This window comes from Lynx rufus, unplaced genomic scaffold (genome assembly GCF_022079265.1).
Source record: "Lynx rufus isolate CCGP_SWC_20201006 ecotype Redwood Valley unplaced genomic scaffold, mLynRuf1.p SCAF_7, whole genome shotgun sequence".
NCBI lineage: Eukaryota > Metazoa > Chordata > Mammalia > Carnivora > Felidae > Lynx > Lynx rufus.
The window spans coordinates 68320629-68341300 of record NW_025814889.1 but is presented as its reverse complement, the minus strand read 5'-3'; the positions used below and the strand labels follow the sequence as shown (position 1 = coordinate 68341300).

Genomic DNA, 20672 nt, shown 5'->3' with positions numbered 1-20672 from the left:
TACAACATACTTCCACCCCAATGCCTATATTTCTATCTCTAACGTAGTGTACCCTATATTATGAAACATACAAGAAAGTATTTTCATACTTGTTATCAGCTGATAACTCCCTGAAGGCAACTTGACAATATAAAGCAAAGGTCTAAAAAATGTGGCTATTTTATAACAGCAAAAAATTAAAAATAATATAAATTCCCGACCATAGGAGATTACATAAATTATAATATATCTTTATGTTAGAATGTGATATGGCAACAAAAATCATAATCTTGAAGAATATGTGAGGATAGCTGATATTACTCCAGGCACCCTCCCACATCCTACAAAATAGTATAAAATAGTACTACAAAATAGTATAAAATAAGTGATCTCATCTTCCTAAAGTATTCATTATAATATTTATTATAAATAATATACCAAAAAATGATAAGATAGCAAAGTATTCGGAGTAACTATTCTCAGTTATGGAGCTATGGGTAATTGCAACTTTCTTCAGTATTTTCCACCTTTTTTTTACAGCAGTGTATTTAGAAAGTTAAGAAAGCAACAAATATTGAAGATGACGAAGAGGAAGGAGGCAAGTTGAGAAGAGTAAAGTTTTCTTCTCTCCACTTTTTTAAGTGGGAGTTGGTCAGAAATCACTAGTGCCTCAAGGTAGTCACATGGTTTGTAGGTCCTTGCACAGGAACAATTAGTTTATTGCAGGTTCTTCACGACCACCCCCACCACCATATTTGCAGATATTTTATGAAAGCCACCAAGGGCAATGACATCTAGCACAGCAATGAGGAGATTCTAGGCTCTCTATGCCAGCCATGTGGATTGGGCAGTCAGAGAGTATTTCTGAACTTCAGTTCTAATCACAAAATAAATGGATTGACTTTTTTTGCAATGGGTTTGCCACCAGAACACAGATGTTGTAAAAACCACTGCTAAACCTAAACCAAAATGGGAAAGGAAAAGACTCATATCAACACATTGTCATTGGACATGTAGATTGAGCAAGGCTACCTCTACTGCTCAATGTGGGATCGACAAAAGAACTATCAAAAAATTTGAGAAGGAGGGTGCCAAGATGGGAAAGAGCTCCTTCAAGTATGCCTGGGTCTTGGATAAACTGAAAACTGAATGCGAATGTGGTATCACCAGTGATATCTCCCTGTGGAAATTCGAGACTAGCAACATCGAGACCGACATCATCACTGATGTCCCAGGACACAGAAACTTTTTCAAAAACATGATTACAGGCACATCTCAGGCTGACTGTGCTCTTCTGATTGCTGCTGCTGGTGTTGGTGAATTTGAAGCAGGTATCTCCAAGAATGGGCAAACCTGTGAGCATGCCTTGCTGGCTTACACACTGGGTGTAAAACAACTAAATGTTGGTGTTAACAAAGTGGATTCCACTGAGACACCCTACAGACAGAAGAGATACAAGGAAATTGTTAAGGAAGTCAGCACCTAATTAAGAAAATTGGCTACAACCCTGACACAGTAGCATTTGTGCCAATTTCTGGTTGGAATGGTGACAATATGCTGGAGCCAAGTGCTAACACGCCTTGGTTCAAGGGATGGAAAGCCACCCGTAAAGACGGCAATATCATTGGAACCACAACTGCTTGAAGCTCTGGATTGCATTCTGTCACCAACTCACCCAACTGACAAGCACTTGTGTTTACCCTTTCAGGACATCTACAAATCGGTGGTATTGGTACTGTCCCTGTGGGCTGAGTGAAGACTAGCACGATGGTCACCTTTGCTCCAGTCGATGTTACAACAGAAGTAAAATCTATTGAAATACACAGTGGGCTTTGAGGGAGGCTCTTCCTAGGGACAATGTGGGCTTCAATGTCAAGAACGTTATTTGTCAAAGATGTTTGTTGTGGCAATGTGACTGGTGATAGCAAAAATGACCCACTGATGGCAGCACCTGGCTCCCCAGTTCAGATATTTATCCTCAACCATCCAGACCAAATCAGTGCTGAATATGCACCTGTGCTGGACTGTCCCACAGCTCACATTGCTTATGAGTGTGCCGAGTTGAAGCAGAAGATTGATCATCATCCTGGAAAAAAACTGGAAGATGGTCTCAAGTTCTTCAAATGTGGTAGTACCGCCATCATCGATATGGTTCCTGGCAAGCCTATGTGTGTTGAGATCTTCTCTGACTGTCATCATCTGGGCCATTGTGCTGTTCATGACGTGAAACAGACAGTTGCTATGGGTGTCATCAAAGCAGTGGACAAGAAGGCAGCTGAGCTGGCAAGGTCACCAAATCTGCCCAGAAAGCTGAGAAGGCTGTGTGAATATCATCCCCAATGCCTGTCACCCCAGTCTTAATCCATGGTGGAAGAATGGTCTCAGAACTACTTGTGCCAATTGGCCATCTAAGTTTAATAGTAAAAGATTTGTTAATGATAACAATGCATCATAAAACTTTAAGAAGGAAAAGGAATGTTTTGTGGACCATTTGTGCATGCATGTGTGTGTGTGTGTGTGTGTGTGTGTGTGTGTATAGCAGTTTTAAGCCATTATTTTTTAAAATCAGTACTTTTTAATGGAAACAACTTGAACAAAAATCTGTCACAGAATTTTGAGACCCATTAAAACGAAAGTTTAATGAGAACAAAAAATGGATGAATGAGATATCCTCTTTACCTTAGTACTTTGATTACTTATCTGTTTGATTTAGTAATGCAGAGAGAATAAGGGGAAATACAGAACTATTACTTTTATAAATCATATGGTATGCATATATAAAAAGATTCTAAAGCACTGTAGACTTTAAAATTCTGTAGACTTCAAATTTTTAGTCTTTAACTTTTATGATATCATTTGAAAGCATTAAGTAATAGTCTTCAAAATTATTGGAAACTCCTGGGAATAGAGATTACAATTATAAGCAATTTAATGTACCATGAAATTGTCCTATCTGGGATTAAATAAAACGACCACAAATTGAAATCTATACTTGGATCTCACTCATTAAAACTAGCACCTAGATGGGGGATGAAAGCCAAAGCTGATCCCATGCAGATAACATAGTTAAATATTTTTCAAAATCATATCACATAAAGTGTCTGCCATTTGAAATATTTCATTGTTTTACACATTTCAATATTTTAACAGGAGTTTCTAAACTGTGTAATGAAAAGAATCTGAAAAGTCCTAAAGTTATTGTCTTTTGACTGAAGCAAGAGAGCATCATTCATAGGACAATGAATGTGCTACACACGTAGCTCTGAAACAGTGAATTTAGGACAAGTTCAATTGCACTAAGGCATGGGCTAATAAACATCAAACAAAGCAGTCATTGTAAGCCAAGCCTCATCTATTATAAACATGTGATCACACAGGGCATACTAAAGTCTTTGTTCTTGTGTTAGTGCACAGTGGTCAAAGGAAATTATATATTCTATATTTTGTTAACTTACTCATAAAAAAACCCTGATTAGGGGGTCTTATAAATGTATTTTACAAATACAAAATTTTAAATGTGAAATAAAAAGATGTAGTTTCACTCTAAACATATTCAGATAAATATTCAGATAAATAAAAATTAAAAATGATTATAAAAAGCTGGATTTTAAGAACTACAAAAAATAGGTCACAAGATTTTGCAGATATGCCTTACCAATTATCATTTTCTTATAAAAAGATCTTTGATTAATAAAGTTTTTTAGAGAATATATAATCCCATTTGACCAACGCAACACCACCTTCTGATAGAACATAGAACTCTTACACGTGAGGAAGCTATGGTTTCTCAAGGTTATTTCCTTCGCTCATATAGCTTGTTACATTTTGGATATAGAACACCACAGTCTTCTGAAAACTATTATATTCTTCTTTTGACTGAACCACCACGTTTTTGTACAAAATCCTCGTCCATGTAAATGCCATAAACTGCAAATTAAGGAGGCCTGTTTTCTATCTTATCATGGTTTTTTCTTGTGATGTCAAGTGACCCCACGCACTTCCTTTGGCTCTTCCGTGCCCTAGAATCACACTGTTTATTTTCCTCTTTTCTTTGACTTTCTCCTGATATGAAAATTTTAAATGCTCAATGCTTTCTAGGCTAAAAGAAGCCACCTAAACTAGAATATAAGATACTGAGAACTGGGATTTTTGTCAAATTTGTTCACAATGTCCACTTTGTTTAAGGATACCTGGAATAGTGTCTGGCACAGAGAAGATACTTAGTAAAATTTATTAAAATATAAAAGTTCCCTTTGTCTACTTCACTTTATTTTTTTTAAGTTTGTTTATTTTGAGACACACAGAGAGAGAGAATGCACACTCACTCATGCACACGTGAGTGGGGTAGGAGCAGAGAGAGAGAATCCCAAGCAGGATCCACACTGCCACTGAGGCACGCCAGTGAGATCATGACCTGCTCCAAAACCAAGAGTCAGACACTTAACTGGGTGAGCCATTCAGGCGCCCCTGGTCCACCTCACTTTAAAACTACTAACCTCTCATGATGTTTCCTTTCACTATCATAATCAAATATCTTGAAACTTCAGTTCCTGTATTATAGCTTCAAAATCACCCACTCTTAGGTTAGGTAATCAATAACTTCCTAATAATCAAAATGTAATGGTCTTTTTATAGTCTTCATCCTATTAGATGACATTTACAGGGGCACCTTGGTGGCTCAGTCTTTTAAGCAACTGACTCTTGGTTTCAGCTCAGGTCATGATCCTGCGGTTCCTGAGTTCAAGGTATGAATTGGGCTATGCTTGCAGCATGAGTCGGCTTGTGAGTGTCTCTCTCTCTCTATCTCTCTCTCTCTCTCTGACTCTCCTCCACTTGCATTAGCTCTCTCTCAAAATAAGTAAATAAACTTAAAAATAAAAAAAAAGAGGGGAGACTGGGTGGCTCAGTCAGTTGAGCGTCAGACTTCGGCTCAGGTCATGATTTTGCGGTTCATGTGTTCCAGCCCTATGTCAGGCAGTGTGCTGACAGTTCAGAGCCAGGAGCCTGCTTCGGATTTTGTGTCTCCCTCTCTCTCTGCTCCTCCCCTGCTCTCACTCTGTCTCTTTCTCTCTATAAATGAATAAACTTTTAAAAAACTAAAGAAAATAAATAAATATTAAAAATAAGAAAAACCGAACACTCTCTCTTATAACTATTATTGCTATTTTATATCTTAGTTTTCTTTGTCCCTTTCTGCTTCCTTTCTCCATTGCTGGCATTGCTTCCCTTACTTAAATAAATAATAAAATTCTTTAATTATGACCTTGGCTCCTCTCTTCACTTTGCTAGTTCTTCCTGGCCATATCTTTTACATCATGGTTTAAATTACCATAACTGTGCCACTAATACTCAAAACTGTTTCTAGATTTCATCTCCTGACTGAGCAAAAAGATTGCATATCCTGTCTTCTTGAATGACCCACAGAACCTCAAACATAACATCCTCAAAATAAACATTTTTTCTTTATAATCCTCTTTCACCTAACCGAGTTGTCTTGAGTTTTCGCACTTGGCTCCCCCCGCTTGTATATATATATTTTTTTCTGATACTCAGCTGATGTCTATGCTTTCTATTTCTTTGGGGGAAAAAGAAGATGCAGTCAAAAAAGAGAAGTCCTAAATATTGCCAATACCACATCCACCAACTTACTTTCATGTGTATCCATATACCACATCTTTTGTTCTATTAATATGCATAAGCTGACCTACTCCTACCTAGAGCTAGTCTCTCCTTATATACTTGGAATCTATCCATACCTTTTAGCTACTCAAAGACAATACTCCAAAATCTGTACCCCCCTTGCCTCTTTGATTTTTCCTCTCTAACCAAGATTCCCAATATCATGCAAACCTGATTTTTAAAAACTTTCCATCTTAAAAATGACAACAAATTCTCTTGATCCACATCTGCATCCAACCACGGTTTCATTTTTCTGCTTTCATTTACAGCAAGGCTCAAAAGAGGTGTTAACACCATCTCCCCTTCTTTTCCCAAACTCTTGAACTAGTTCATTTAGGCTTTTGTTTTTCCCAATCTATGCAACAGCTCTTGTCAAGGCCCCAGTGTCTGCTGCACCACCAAATTAATGGCCAATCCTCAATTCTCTTTCATAGAACTAATAGGGGCATTTGACACAGTATATCACTCCTTCCTTCTTGAGACCATTTCAACACTTCCTTAACCAAAAAAATAAAATAGTGAATATCCTGTCCCCAACACCTCAGACCTCAATGCCCCTTCTTCTCCACATTTCTTTTCCCCCTTTCCAGCTTTACTGAAGTTCTTCACAGTACCTATTACTGTGTGTATATACCTATTACCTGTATATATAGTTATTTTTTGTGAAATATAGGCTCAATGACAGCAAGGGCTTAGGTTTATACTAGTCTCCAGCCCATATTAAGCACTCCCTAAATATCATTTATATAACTCATTTTTACTATTTGTACAATTATACTAATTAATATACAGTAAAATCTTGGTGTGCGAGCATAATTTGTTCAAGAACAATGCTTGCAATCCAAAGCACTTGTATATTAAAGCAAATTTCAAGAACCATTGGCTCAACAGTGATCATGTGACGTCTGGCACCATATACTACTTGTATTACAAGACATCACTTGTTTATCAAATTAAAATTTAGTAGAAATGTTTGCTTGTCTTGCAGAACACTCACAAAACACTTTACTTGCAATCCAAGGTTCAGATCCTCCTAATTCTTACTTACACTATTTCATGTGACAACCAAATGGATATTTTTACGTCAATTTTCTTTCCTTTAAATTCACTTTTTATGTTGTTATTATCCAGAAGCACAAATCAGATAACATAGTAAATACATCTACAACAATGGTAACATGCTAAGAAGAAGGAAGTCAACATAATATCTTACACAATTTGATTAAAGTTCAGGAAAACTCATATTTTACTGAACATTTGCATAACCAATTAACATATCTTTTAATTTATATTAAAATACGGTTATTAGGAAAAATATACATAGTTATTAGGAGTACATTATAGCACTCAAGGTCATATATACCTGGATTATAACTGTGGCTTTTTTTTTTTTTTAATTTTTTTTTTCAACGTTTATTTATTTTTGGGACAGAGAGAGACAGAGCATGAACGGGGGAGGGGCAGAGAGAGAGGGAGACACAGAATCGGAAACAGGCTCCAGGCTCTGAGCCATCAGCCCAGAGCCCGACGCGGGGCTCGAACTCACGGACCGCGAGATCGTGACCTGGCTGAAGTCGGACGCTTAACCGACTGCGCCACCCAGGCGCCCCAACTGTGGCTCTTCTATCCAACGACTTGAGTCATGTTATTTAACCTCTGAACTTCATTTTTATTATCCATGAAAATGGGTGATCATAAGTAAGAGCTGGGTCCTGGGTTGTTGGAAGAATTAAATGAACTAATGTGTATAACTACTATTATTGCTATTATATATATATATATATAGGTAATTATTCATTTTGGTCAATATTCACTCAGGACCTCGCATCTACCAGGTCATTGAAAAAAAAAAGTATTAGACTGAACTTATATTCTGTCTTCTATCTACCCAAAGATGCTTTATTTCCTTCATTTGATAGATATCTCAAGTAGTATTAACATACCTCCCAATATTTGCAAACACATGTATTGGACTAAGCATAATTATACAAAGAAATATTTTTTCAGTAAAAATATCACTGAGTTGTGGTGGGTTAACTTGAAAGGTGGACAATGGGGATATAGGCTGTATACTTTAAATATACTCTATCTACTTTAATACCTGGTCCACTGTATGAAGTCAATAAATATTAATTTATGTCAATGTACCTAAAATCTTTTAAAAAGGACAACTGTATACAATTATCATAGAGTTTAGTTCCTGGACAATTCTTACAAAATGGAATAGAATCCAGAGACATAATAAAGAATTGGTACTCTTTAGTTAGCACTAATAAATAAGAACACCAAGTTAATCATTGCAATAACAATTCAAAGAATTAAATGGAAACAATTCATTAGTGTCAAGAATGCTACGATATAAAAGCAAGTATAAGAACCTAAAAGGTGTTCTGTTTTCAGTCTTCAAATATTGTAATTTTAACTCTGCAAGAAAAGATAGATTAAAAATACATGTTGTAAAGGGGCACCTGGGTGGCTCAGTCAATTAAGCGTCTGACTTCAGCTCAGGTCATGATCTCACGGTCCATGAGTTTGAGCCCCACGTCAGGCTCTGTGCTGACAGCTCAGAGCCTGGAGCCTGCTTCAGATTCTATCTCTCCCTCTCTCTGCCCTTTTCCTGCTCATGCTCTGTCTCTCTCTGTCTCAATAATAAATAAAAACATTTAAAAATTTTTAAAAATATATGTTGTACCTATAATTTTTAAACTATTGTTTATGAGAAAAGCATTTTCTTTTCTGCTAAATTGTTTCTTAGATTGATTCTTCTTTGTCCCACTCTTTTTTCTTATGCTTGGTGGTATCCAGTTAGACTTGTAGAGAAATCATTGATTGAATCAGTAATGAATCATTTGCAGTAAAACATCTAATATATGACATTAGAAACCAATATATTAATGTAATTTTTATGATTAAACAATGAGAATAAAAGCCAAAATTCTATTAAGACAGTTTTCACTTTGCATTGTGTTTTAAGTATCTTGAGTACAACAACAGCAACATTTATAAATGAGCATAATAGTTTTCAAGTATAACTATTCCAACATGAAAAAAAAATATCTTGAGAATATAGCACTATATCTATGCACAACTAATCTTTAGAAATTTTAGATTTTCAGAACATTTTGCAGATGGTGTTAAAATCCCATCTGACACTCAGTAGTTTGTTGAAGAGATTAAAAGTGATATATATCTTTTACTTAAACCTTGGAGTTATTTTTCATTCTTCCTTCTCCTTCAACCCTTCAATACACAGTCTTTCCAACGTTCCTCACCTAATAATTAACACTAACCCTGACCTCTGCCCAGATGCCTATTTCACCTATTACTTTACTCCCCAGATCCTCTTCCGTCCAATATTAGCTCTTTAGACAGTACTACAAACCACTACCAAACTGCACATTCCCCTGTCCTCTTCAAATATCTGTAATGACCCCCACTGCCTACACAATGAAGTACAAATTCCTGACCTTGTATTTTATGCCATCCACAATCTGCATCTCTTGTCTATACAGCTTTATTGCCTAATATGCTCCTTCACGAATACTCCATTTCACTCAACTAGTACTAATCATTGCCTAAAAAGAAATAATGCAAACTCAAACCTCGTATATCAAAACAGTTCTCCAGTGCCTATAATGGATTCACCCTTCGCTGTATTACAGCTTCCTATCAAGGTGTATTTTTTTTAACAGCATATCACAGTCAAGTCCATTAACACTCATTATCACTTATTTTTCTTAAAACTTCTTGTATTGCTATTTATGTTGTCATTTTACAGCAATAACCTCCTGACTAGACTATTTCTTCTTTTGCACTCCACAATACATTCTCCATATAGCAGCCAAACTGATATTTTAAAAATGCAAATCATATCAGGTCACAGCCTTGCTCAAAAGCCTCTACTGGCTTCCTATACTCAGTAGGAAAGACAAAAGCATCACACATCACTCTGCAGCTGCCTGCCCTGCGTCCTCATTTCTGCTCTGGGATTTATCATTCTGCCCTTGCTCACCAGACTCCTGGAACCTACACTTTTAGCCTTTTTCTATGCAATTCTTCCTACACAACTTTGCATGGCTTACTTCTCTGACAAGACCTTCTATGACTACCTTTTCTAAAAGATTCACTAAAACAAACACATACATATGAATGCACACACACGCATACACACACTCACTCACACACACCCACACACACATGCACATTCAGGCACGCATGGTCACTCTACCCTTTCCCTTCTTTGTTGTCTTCTTAGAATTTAGCATCATCTGCCTTTATTAATTTCTGATGCTACTCTATGGCCAACTCTTCAAATGGAATGTAAACTCCATACAGTGGAGATAATCTTTATAGCTATATCCCTAACTTACTATACTGGAAATGCACAATAAACATTTGTTCAATTAGTAAATTAATCCTTCTGTTAACAAGCATATAATCTGTTTCCTTAAACAGAATACTAATTCCTTAAGGAAAGACATTTGTCTGAATGCTCGAATGTTCTTGAATCCAGTAAAGCGGCTTGAATATAAGTGCTCAAGTATTTGTGTGTGTGTGTGTGTGTGTGTGTGTGCGTGTTTTTAACAAGTAGAATCAATTTAGAGTAAAATGCATGCTAGGAATTACATGAAAACAGGTAGAATTTCCAAAGTGAAACAAAAAATAGAACATAAAATAAAAATATCTTTCTACCCATTTTATAAAATAGCTGGTTTCTCACTCAATGTGCTATGAAAACCTGCTTTATGGAGAGATTTTATTGCCAAAGTCATTTGTGGAATTATTTTGTACAGAATTTCAGCTCTTTTGAAATGAAACTAAACCACAGGGCTTTGCAAATCCGAGATGAATTGAATTCATTAACTCTAGGTCCCACAAAGCCTACAAGGTACCTTTTGGTCAAGTGCGTATTTCTAAAACCAAGACAATGATTTTTATGCTTTTTTTCTTTAAGCTTTTTTTTTTGTACCAGACAAATTTGTCCTTCTGATAATATAGATGGGGAGCACAGATCAATAAAAACACCAACAGTCTTGGGGTGCCTGGGTGGATCATTCAACTGAGCATCCAACTTCGGCTCAGGTCATGATCTCATGGTCTGTGAGTTCAAGCCTCTCTTTGGGCTTTGTGCAGACATCTTGGAGCCTGCAACCTGCTTCAGATTCTGTGTCTCCCTCTCTCTCTCTATGCACCTCCCCCACTTGCACTCTGTCTCTCTCTCTCTCAGAAATAACATTTAAAATTAAAAAAAAAATAAAAACACCAACAGTCTTAAAACTTCAAAGGAAATCAAAATAATTCACATCAAAATATTTTCAAAATCTAATAGCAAACTATGTTGCTGAGCCATTTCTTTTTTCCATCCCTCTACTCAACCCGCATGCTGAAGTTTACAGTGAAAGGTTTAAAAAGGCAGACGAGAGCAAAATGCCTGGCACATGGTTATTATTCAATGATTATTTTTAAATGAATAAATAAAACACTTTAAGAGGCCCTCAGTAAGGAGATGGACAAAACATCTGGTCCCTGAATATTATTATAATATTAGTATAACTGTCATCCAGTTTAAAAAAAATGAGATAGAAATGCAGTATGTGATCATTTCATTTGTAAAAGATACACCAATTGAGAAGAAAGGAAATTTTTTTTTCAATTGGAAATTAAGTAATAGAGACAGAATGGGTTTTTATATTAACATATCATTATTTTTTCAATTATGCAAAACATATTTAGTTTATATTAATCTACATAAGTGCTCATATAGTTTGTTCTTTAATTAACAAGGAATAAAGAACTAAGTTATTTAATATATTTTGGAATATCCAAGACTATTTGAAACCGTTTTTAATACTTCAAAATGTTATAAAATTAAATATCAATCAGTAATAGTAACCCTGGCCAGCACTTTATCTTTTTTTAAAGTGGGGCACCTGAGTGGCTCAGTTAGTTAAACGTCCAACTTCACCTCAGGTCATGATCTCCTGGTTTGTGAGCTCGAGCCCCACATTGGGCTCTCTGCTGTCAGCACAGTAAATTGACTTCAGATCCTCTGTCTCCCTCTCTCTCTGCCCCTTCCCAGCTCGTTCTCTCTCTCTCTCTCTCTCAAAAATAAATAAACATAAAAGTGAAGTATTTGATGCCAATACCCATATCTTGATTGAAAATGACTGTAATAATGTGGAGACTGAAGATGTCAATAATAATTAAGTTATATGAATAATAATTGTTGGAAAGGTATATATGCAGTTCATTGTAAAAATAAATAACACATCTGTTAGAGAATAGGCAGTTTGTGATCAGTGTCCAGTCTCATACATACCGCTGCCTAAGAAAAAATGGGAAATTTAGAAAACAGGTTAGGTCTTGATATTTGCCTGCACAAAGTAAATAAGTAAAATAATGTATCTCCCCATAGAGATAAATTGTACAATAAATAAATATGGTACAATTCATCATGAACTACTTTACAGCTGCTAAACATGGTGATTATGATTATGTGGCAATGTGGATCATATTAAATGTTAAGTGAATGAAGCAGGTTATACATTGTTATACTCCAATCACAATTATGTAAAGAAACATTTGTTTACCAAACAAAAGACTAAAAATAGACACACAAAATGATAACCATGGTTGTGATGGGAAAAAAAGATATTCCTTCTGGTAGTCTCTAAGAAAGTGATTTTATTTTTCAAATACATCTCACTAGTAGTATATATATGTCATGCCTCCATGAAGGAGTCTTTGTACCCAAACATCCCCCTTCCCAGTATATCTATGAATCTATCTTTAGAGATTTCTTCTCTGTCCATCCTGAAAAACTGGGGAAAGAGATTCTTTCCATTTCTTACTTCCTACATTCACCCTCAATGGTTTTAACAACCACTTTTATTCCACTAACTCCCAAGTCTCTCTCTCCTACCTACTACCTCTAAGTTCCTGCCCTGTGTTTTCTAACAGGAACTGAATGTACATTTTCTTGAAAGGATTTTGTACAAAAATGTTAACAGGAGTTTCCTTTATCACCTCTGGCCTCCTGTACAGGGTTTCATGTTACAGTGCCTATTTCTCAAGTTGGAAACCTTAATAGGTAACTTCACTCCTTTCTCTACCTCTCCCGTCATGAATAGCAAGTCACCGATTACCAGTTCTTCCACTCTGGAAGTCTCCTGAAGCTGACATATCTTCTCAACTCTCTCTTTATCCATACATTCATCTCTGGTGTTCTTATATTTGTTTTCCAAACACTCCTTTCAAAAACTCAGTCAATATTACCTCATTTAATCTTTATGTTGGTTATTTACATTAACACCGTTTTACAGACAAAACTGATGCATAAAAGGTAAGTAATGGGATAACACAGCTTGTAAGTGGCAGAGTTGGCATCTTTCACTATTCCAACAATCTCCTGTGTCTATGTCACTCCTAATTATTTTTTTTCAAATATTGTTTTGTCTCCCATCGCCCACATAGCAATTCAAACATATTAGTGTCTCAAAGAAAGTTCTTGCAAGTCTACAGCAAGTGTACTTGTCCAAGCTTATCTTCTGATACTCCCTTACCCTACACCATGTATTCCTGCAGAAACTGATCAGAATGAACTCAGGTCATGGTGATCCCTTCTCAACCCCCATCACTATGTGCAAACCTCAGCTACTTAGAAAACTGTCCCAATCCCCTCCCCTCAAAAATCCTTTACAGCCAGACTCAAAGCTTTCCTCTTTAATGAAACCTCTCCTCCTGTCACCAGGCTGCAGAGTAACCTTGTTCTGTTCTCCAGATCTCCATAACGCTGTATTCATATATCTAACACATTCTCTACTGTAAATTAACAGAATTTAATTGTTGGTTAATCTATCCTCCTTCCCAAATGATAATCTCCTTCAGAGCAGGAGATCGTATCACTTTTTCATCCAAATATACTAGTTGCATATCTACAATATGCTAATGCTTAGCTCGGTGCCTAGCACACAGTTGATACTCAATATATGGTGAATGTGGAAATTTTTCAGAGCACCATATTACAAAACAGATATTCATGAAAAGGGTAATTCTTATAGATCAGATAATTCAAGATCAAGGGCACTTATAAGAGAACTAATACAAGAGCCTGAAAGGCCTCTAGGGATAGAAGGCAAAGGACATGAAAAAGAGTGAGATATAGAAAGGATGGAAGAGTTCAAGGGGCACCCGGGTGGCTCAGTCGGTTGAGCGCCTGACTTCGGCTCAGGTCATGACCTCACTGTCTGTGAGTTCGACCCCACGTCAGGCTCTGTGCTGACAGCTCAGAGCCTGGAACCTGCTTCAGATTCTGTGTCTCCCTCTCTCTCTGCCCCTCCCCCACTCATGCTCTGTCTCTCTCTCTCTCTCTGTCAATAATAAATAAGCACTAAAAAAATTTTAAAAAAATGAAATGATGGAAGAGTTCAAAAGCAGCAAAGACAAATTTTACTCCCTTGAAAATGTTGCCATTTCTGAAATATTAAATAATCAAATGCAATTCGATTTGGATAGAATTCTCTGCCACAAAAACAAAGCATTTGTCCTCTTTCCCTCTTTGTGTAAACTCTTGGTTCAGCTATTGACCGATGGAGCTATTATGGTGAAATACCACTCTACTAAATGCTTTCAGTTTTAGCCCATTTCAGCTATTGTAAAACTCAACTTGGCAGTCACCTTGCTGCACAGTGAAAGAGCAGGATAAATGAAACTTCCCTCAAGTTCTTTTTATCTTCAAGCAGTAGGAGAACATTATTGGCTCCCTCCAGTTGTGGCTAGGTTACATGGGTTATATTCTAAACATTTCAGGGCAAACTCCCACTGTAATGTGATATTATTGGGCCAGTTTGTCTAACTTGAGAGAAAGTCCTATTGTAAGTAGAAGTACTTTTGCTTGATATTTTGAGAGTATACGTACAACACTTGGAAAATTTATAAATCTAGATTTTTTCCCTTTTGGGTAAAAGGAAAAAAAAAAGAAATTCAGTCTCTCAAAGCAAATTAAAAATACATAATAAGTTTAAATGTAATGAATTAGTAATGATATTATAAATTCACTGGTAGAATTTTCAATCTTTCCATTAAAATTCAATTAATCTAATAAAAGTTATTTATAAACATCTAACATACAAGGTAAGTAAAAACAAGATCATACTTGTAATCAAGGAACATAAGTCTGAAGTAAAATCAATTAGTCTACTTCTTTGCTTCTCTGTGGGTTGACATTTATCATTCATTATATTGAACAATTTATTTTATCACTCAGTGTGACATTTCCTCATCTGTCAAATAAAAATAGTATGTACATGCACTGATTATTTCAAGTATTCCGTTGATATTTATAATATTTGGTACAAATAGGTGATCAATATATGTCATTTGAAATGAAATTTAAACAATAAAGGGATCAAATTTAGTATCTCATTGAGGGGATTGTTCAATAGGCTTTAATTAAAGCTAAATGGTCAGATTATTTCTAATTAAATTCATCATTTTAGTTTATCTTTCTTATATCTTTTGTGGTAAAGTATATGATATTTTATAGAACATAAAAGGGAAAAATAACGATGGACCATAATAAAAGAGGAAACCTTGTTCATTAGAAGCTTTTTTGAACCACACTTGGAAAATTGAAAAAATGTGGATTATGATTTATTTATTTATAAGTTTAAGTCAAGTCAAAATTCAAAATTATTGAACCTGATTTAAAGTGAAGGAAACAAGCAGATGTAAAGATATAGCCCAAAAAACTAGAAATATTACCGTTCACCTTCCTATTCTAGGAATTTTAGTGTGCTTTTTTTCCTGCTTATTGGTATGAGAGATCATTTGCCTGACTATGTGTGTGATATTTTACTGAAAGGGCTGCAACTCACATTCAACAAGTCACTTTAATGTTTATTAATCACTGATTATGTATACACTCTATTGGGAACTAAGTGAAAAAAGATAACAAAATTTTGTCTCCAGGAGTACGCTGAGTAGTGGAAAAGACTGGTATATAATTTTAAACTTGCAGGATTCACTCAGGAGATTCACTTGTGAGCTATAAAATTCACACTTACTGGGAGATATCCAGAGGAGGTACACTTAGTCCATCCCACTGGAAAGGTGCAGATATGGTGGATGTATTTATTTTTGGGGACGAATAAAAACTGGCCAGGTGAAGTAAGTTGAAAGGAAACTCCAGGCAGTGAGAAATGGCCTGGTGTCGGAAGGGATGGGGAAAAACTTTCAGTTATTTGAGTGCTAAAACAGGGCTGAAGGGGGAGGCAGGGCTGAGCCCTAGAGTGTCCTTCATACCTTGCTAATGTGATTAACATTTGTCTAGTATGCAGTGAAGAGGCATTGAACCATTTTATGTAAGGAAGCTAACACATTATGTGTATTTGCCATCGATCGTTTGAGGTGGGAGGAAAGACTTGAAAAATACTGCAAGTATGAAGAGAAAGTGAAGAGCTATTACAATTTCCTGATGAAAGGTGATGGAGAACTGAACTAGGGCAGAAAGAAAGGGAAGGCACTGAAGACTCAAAAGTAAATTGTGGGCAAATCCACATTATGCGGGGCGCCTGGGTGGTGCGGTCGGTTAAGCGTCTGACTTCAGCCAGGTCAGGATCTCGCGGTCCGGGAATTCCAGCCCCGCGTCAGGCTCTGGGCTGATGGCTCAGAGCCTGGAGCCTGTTTCCGATTCTGTGTCTCCCTCTCTCTCTGCCCCTCCCCCGTTCATGCTCTGTCTCTCTCTGTCCCAAAAATAAATAAAAAAAAGTTGAAAAAAAAATTTTTTTTTTTTAAATCCACATTATGCAATGATGGTCACAATTTTACTTCTATGGCCATCCAATATGTTAGGACAGAACCTCAGCTCAAATGTAATTATGATATTTTTACATACCACTCATTTTAAAAACCGTAGATTTATTCATAATATATTTTATTACAAGATTGTGTTATTCCCTTTATCGATCATCATTCTCAGATTTATCTGGCAGTTCTTGCAAATTTATCTTTATGAACTTCAGAATCCATTATGTTGTCTAGTTCACAAAAAATTATACTGAGAGTTTTTAAGGAAATTGATTAAGTTTATTTAATAACAAGAAAAGCATGTTTCTTTACATTAAGTCTTTCTATCCAAAATAAAATACAGCATGTCTTTCTATGCGTATCTTCCTTCCTAACCTTAAACAGTATAGTATGTGTTATTCAGTGTATCTCAGATTTATTGATAAGTTTACATCAAGATAGCTTTTACTTTGTGTTACCACCAACGAGGTCTATTCATCCATTGTGTTTTCTTTAAAATTATTTTTACATTAGTAACTAGGCTTATAAAATGCATACCCCTGTACTAAACACCTACCTCTGTCAAATTCTAGCATTTGACTATATTTGCTTCAGATTTTTTGTTAATGAAATCAAACATTACAGATGTGATTGGAGTCTCTGTTTACCTCTCTAGATCTCCTCTGCAGTGGGGATGCCACATAAAATTCAGGATTGCTTGTTAAAACTGAATTTTAGATCAACAGTGACTCAATTTTTAATATATCTCATGCAATAGGCAATTTGAATGATAATCTTACTTCTTGAGGTATAGAAATATCCTTAATTTGTTCTTTTATTATTCTTAAACATTTCAAACTATACTGTTACATATTATGTGATCTTAAATACTTAATGGCATTGCCTTTGAAGGTCTTCAAAACTTACACAAATTGTTCAAACATGTTGTTTCCCTTGGCTCAAACCAAAGATTGTTGCCTTTTCTTTCACACGGTCTGAACAATGTGTTTAGCTGGCTGTGTCTGAGACAATGTAACTGCATATGTCTTCTGACAGTATTTTCATGTATCCTGGATCGATATTTATTGCGTTTGACAATGCTTCATCTTAGACTATGATTCAAGAGTACAGATATGCCTAGTTTTGTCAAAACATGATTTATACTTTTTTTTTTTTTTTTTTTGCTATTCTTCTTTCAGTGATTACAGACTAGAGAAAGGGAAAGAAAGGTCTGTACTCCCCCTTCTCACAACTGGAATTCACTTACGTATTTGAAAATTATTGATGCCTTAAGCAGCATTCTACTAATGGAATCAGTCCCCCTTCAAGGGTCAGTCCAAAACCTGTGTAAGCTGACAAACTCCATAGGTGATTCTTCTGTGGGAGTGAGACCCTTGGCTTAGCTAAACAAAGATAGATTTTAACAATATTTAGAATATTCTACTTTTTTCTTCTTACTTAACTTTGTTTTCTTTGTATCAAACAAATGTACATTTTTAAGCATGTTGTTATATATTTTTAAGATTCTTGCAACTTCTTAAAAATAGTTCTAAACTGACTTCCATAAAAGCTATCAGTTTTAATCTCTAAAAGTTTATAAATGGCTTTAATTATTAACTAGATGTTAACTCAGATTTTATAGAAATGTTTAGTTCAGGTTCTGTTGGACTCCCCAATGGTGTAGTATGTTAGCCTGCAAAAAGTAAATAAAATATCCTTTGAAACTTTCAAGGATTTCTTGGTGATTTAATTATAGTCAACCTACGGGGCATCTGGGTGGCTCAGTTAGTTAAGCTACTGACTTTGGCTTAGGCCATGAGCTCACGGTTCATGGGTCCAAGCCCTGTGTCAGACTCTGTGCTGACAGCTCAGAGCCTGGAGCCCACTTCCGATTGTGTGTGTGTGTGTGTCTCTCTCTCTGCCCCTTCCACATTCACACACTGTCTCTTGCTCTCTCAAAAATAAACATTAAAAATATATATAGTCAACCTACAATATTTATCCAGCCTTTCTTTGAGGTATAATCTTCTTTTGCTTTATAATAAAATTTTATGACCTATTAAAATGATTGCTCTTTCCTGTTCCTCAATTATGCTTCATGCTTTCACTGCTACATGATTTCCTCATACTCTTTAACTGAAATACATATTCTCACCTTAGTTGATAAATTAAACCTGTCTTTTAAAAAACATTTTCAAAATCAATTTCTCCTCCTTCAAGGTCTTGTACATGCTGGTTTTCTTTTTCTGAAACCTAAGGGCAATTCATTTGTATATTTCTTGACATGCTTATTACATGATTATATGATAATTTGTGTACTTGACTTTTCCCATAGTGATAGATCATAATTGATAATAGAATGGTAATATGTGATAATTATTTAACATCTACTAAATGCCAGGCAATGGGCTAAGGTCATCATTTGCTTTAATCCTGAAAACAAACATATGAAGTATGTAAAATTATTTTTTTTCTACTTTTCTAAAGAGAAAATATGGGTAGAATCAAGTTTAGTAGTTCCAAAATCACACAACTAGAACAGGCCAGCCTTTGAACATGTCTCACTGCAGAAGCAGCCTTCTTAACCACAATGCCCTGCAGTGCCGCAGGTCACCTACTGCCTCTTTGGGGTCTTGCTCAGAAACTTACGTGGCAAATCCTAGCATATTTATTCCACTGAATTTCATCATTTACCCCTAACCATCTGTTTGATCTTATTTGGGCTACTTTTATATAATTATAAATGTGGGAATCTCAAGTCAACATGTTTTAATGTTTCTGTTTTCCCATTATACTTCAGAATTCTAATGAGAATATGTTCCCAGCTAGAGAACATGGCCTAATCACTAGTTCTTATGCCTCCCCCTCCCGTTTAGTGGACTCCAATTGTTTTGTAGATCTGAATTGACAGCCATTACATAAAGCAGCCAGAAGATGATTAGCCTGGAAAGCTGAATTTTGTCAAGTTAATTACCAGTGGTACACATTGACTTTGATTCATGAATATGGCTTTTAGCAGAACTCTTAAAGTAAGATGTTAATCAGTCAACACTAATTGTTTACAGTTTAATGGAAATGTCACAAGGAGGGTTGCAGGGAAAGCCCAGGCAAGAGGGACCCTGGTGTGCACTGAAAGAATCACCACATATAAAAGAAGCATTCATTTTAAAGAAGTGTTTTTCAAGCTTCTTGATCATAAAATGAACAGACCTCTAACTGCTAGAGCTGTAATCAAATCAATCATCGGTGCTCTTGATAAACACAGAGATCAACTAAGAGATTATGCTCCGTTTTTCAGGTAAAAACCTTCCAAATTTAATGGAACTGTGTGGTACTAAGAGTGAATGCAAAAAGGCAGGACAAAGAAGAAAATGTATCTTTATTAAATATAAAATATTTAAAATGTATTCTATACTTTGTGATCAGATGAAAATATTCTGCAATCTCTTCCTAGTTCAAAACTGAACAAATACTATTAGGGATAAAGACTTCCTCACAGTCAACCTAAGTCATTCATGCTGCTTTTTAAGCTTATTATCTTTCTTTGTCTCAGGGTGATAAAAATCTCTTGCATATCTACCTCTGGGAGGGGGGGGGTGAAGATCTCCTTATCTGAACACTTTTGAAAATGATAGCATGATAGGAAAATGCAAACCTTATGTTTTGCTGCCAAATTTTGCCACTAAATATATATCAATTTCTTGGGGGGGGGGGATCTAACTTTTACGGCATCTAAGGTATCCTAGTTTTGAAGGTATATTTTAGCTTTCATTTTTAAGCTGTTTTTTTTTTTCATGACCAAGAGAAAACAATACTGGAAAATAAATGGAGCCTGGTTGGAGTTTATAAGCTTTGTTTCCAGGCAACATTGAATTTCAAAGACACTGTATTTTGTATTTCAAATACTGCAAATCAAGTATGATATCAGCCACAAAATATTATGGCCAAATTCATTCACTTATAATATTCATAAATACCCATCTTGGTCTCCCTGTCTGCACTCAAAGCCCAAGTTCATACGCAGGAACTACATCCCTTTTATAAACAGAATGCAAAGATCCCCAGTCTCTATGAGTCACCACATCCGTGACTAGAAGAATTTCCTAGTATAAATAAAATCTAATTAAATCTATCTAATTAAAATATATGCCAACTTGGTAAGGGCAGAGAATGATATAAAATGCTTGCCTCATTTTTTTAATATCATATAAAGGCAAAAATTAGCATTT

At 35.7% G+C, this 20672-nt stretch overlaps 1 pseudogene; it reads left to right on the top strand.

Moving 5' to 3' along the window:
• The first annotated feature begins 948 nt into the window (after positions 1-948).
• On the top strand, positions 949-2306 carry LOC124501886 (elongation factor 1-alpha 1-like; annotated as a pseudogene).
• Positions 2307-20672: the final 18366 nt, after the last annotated feature.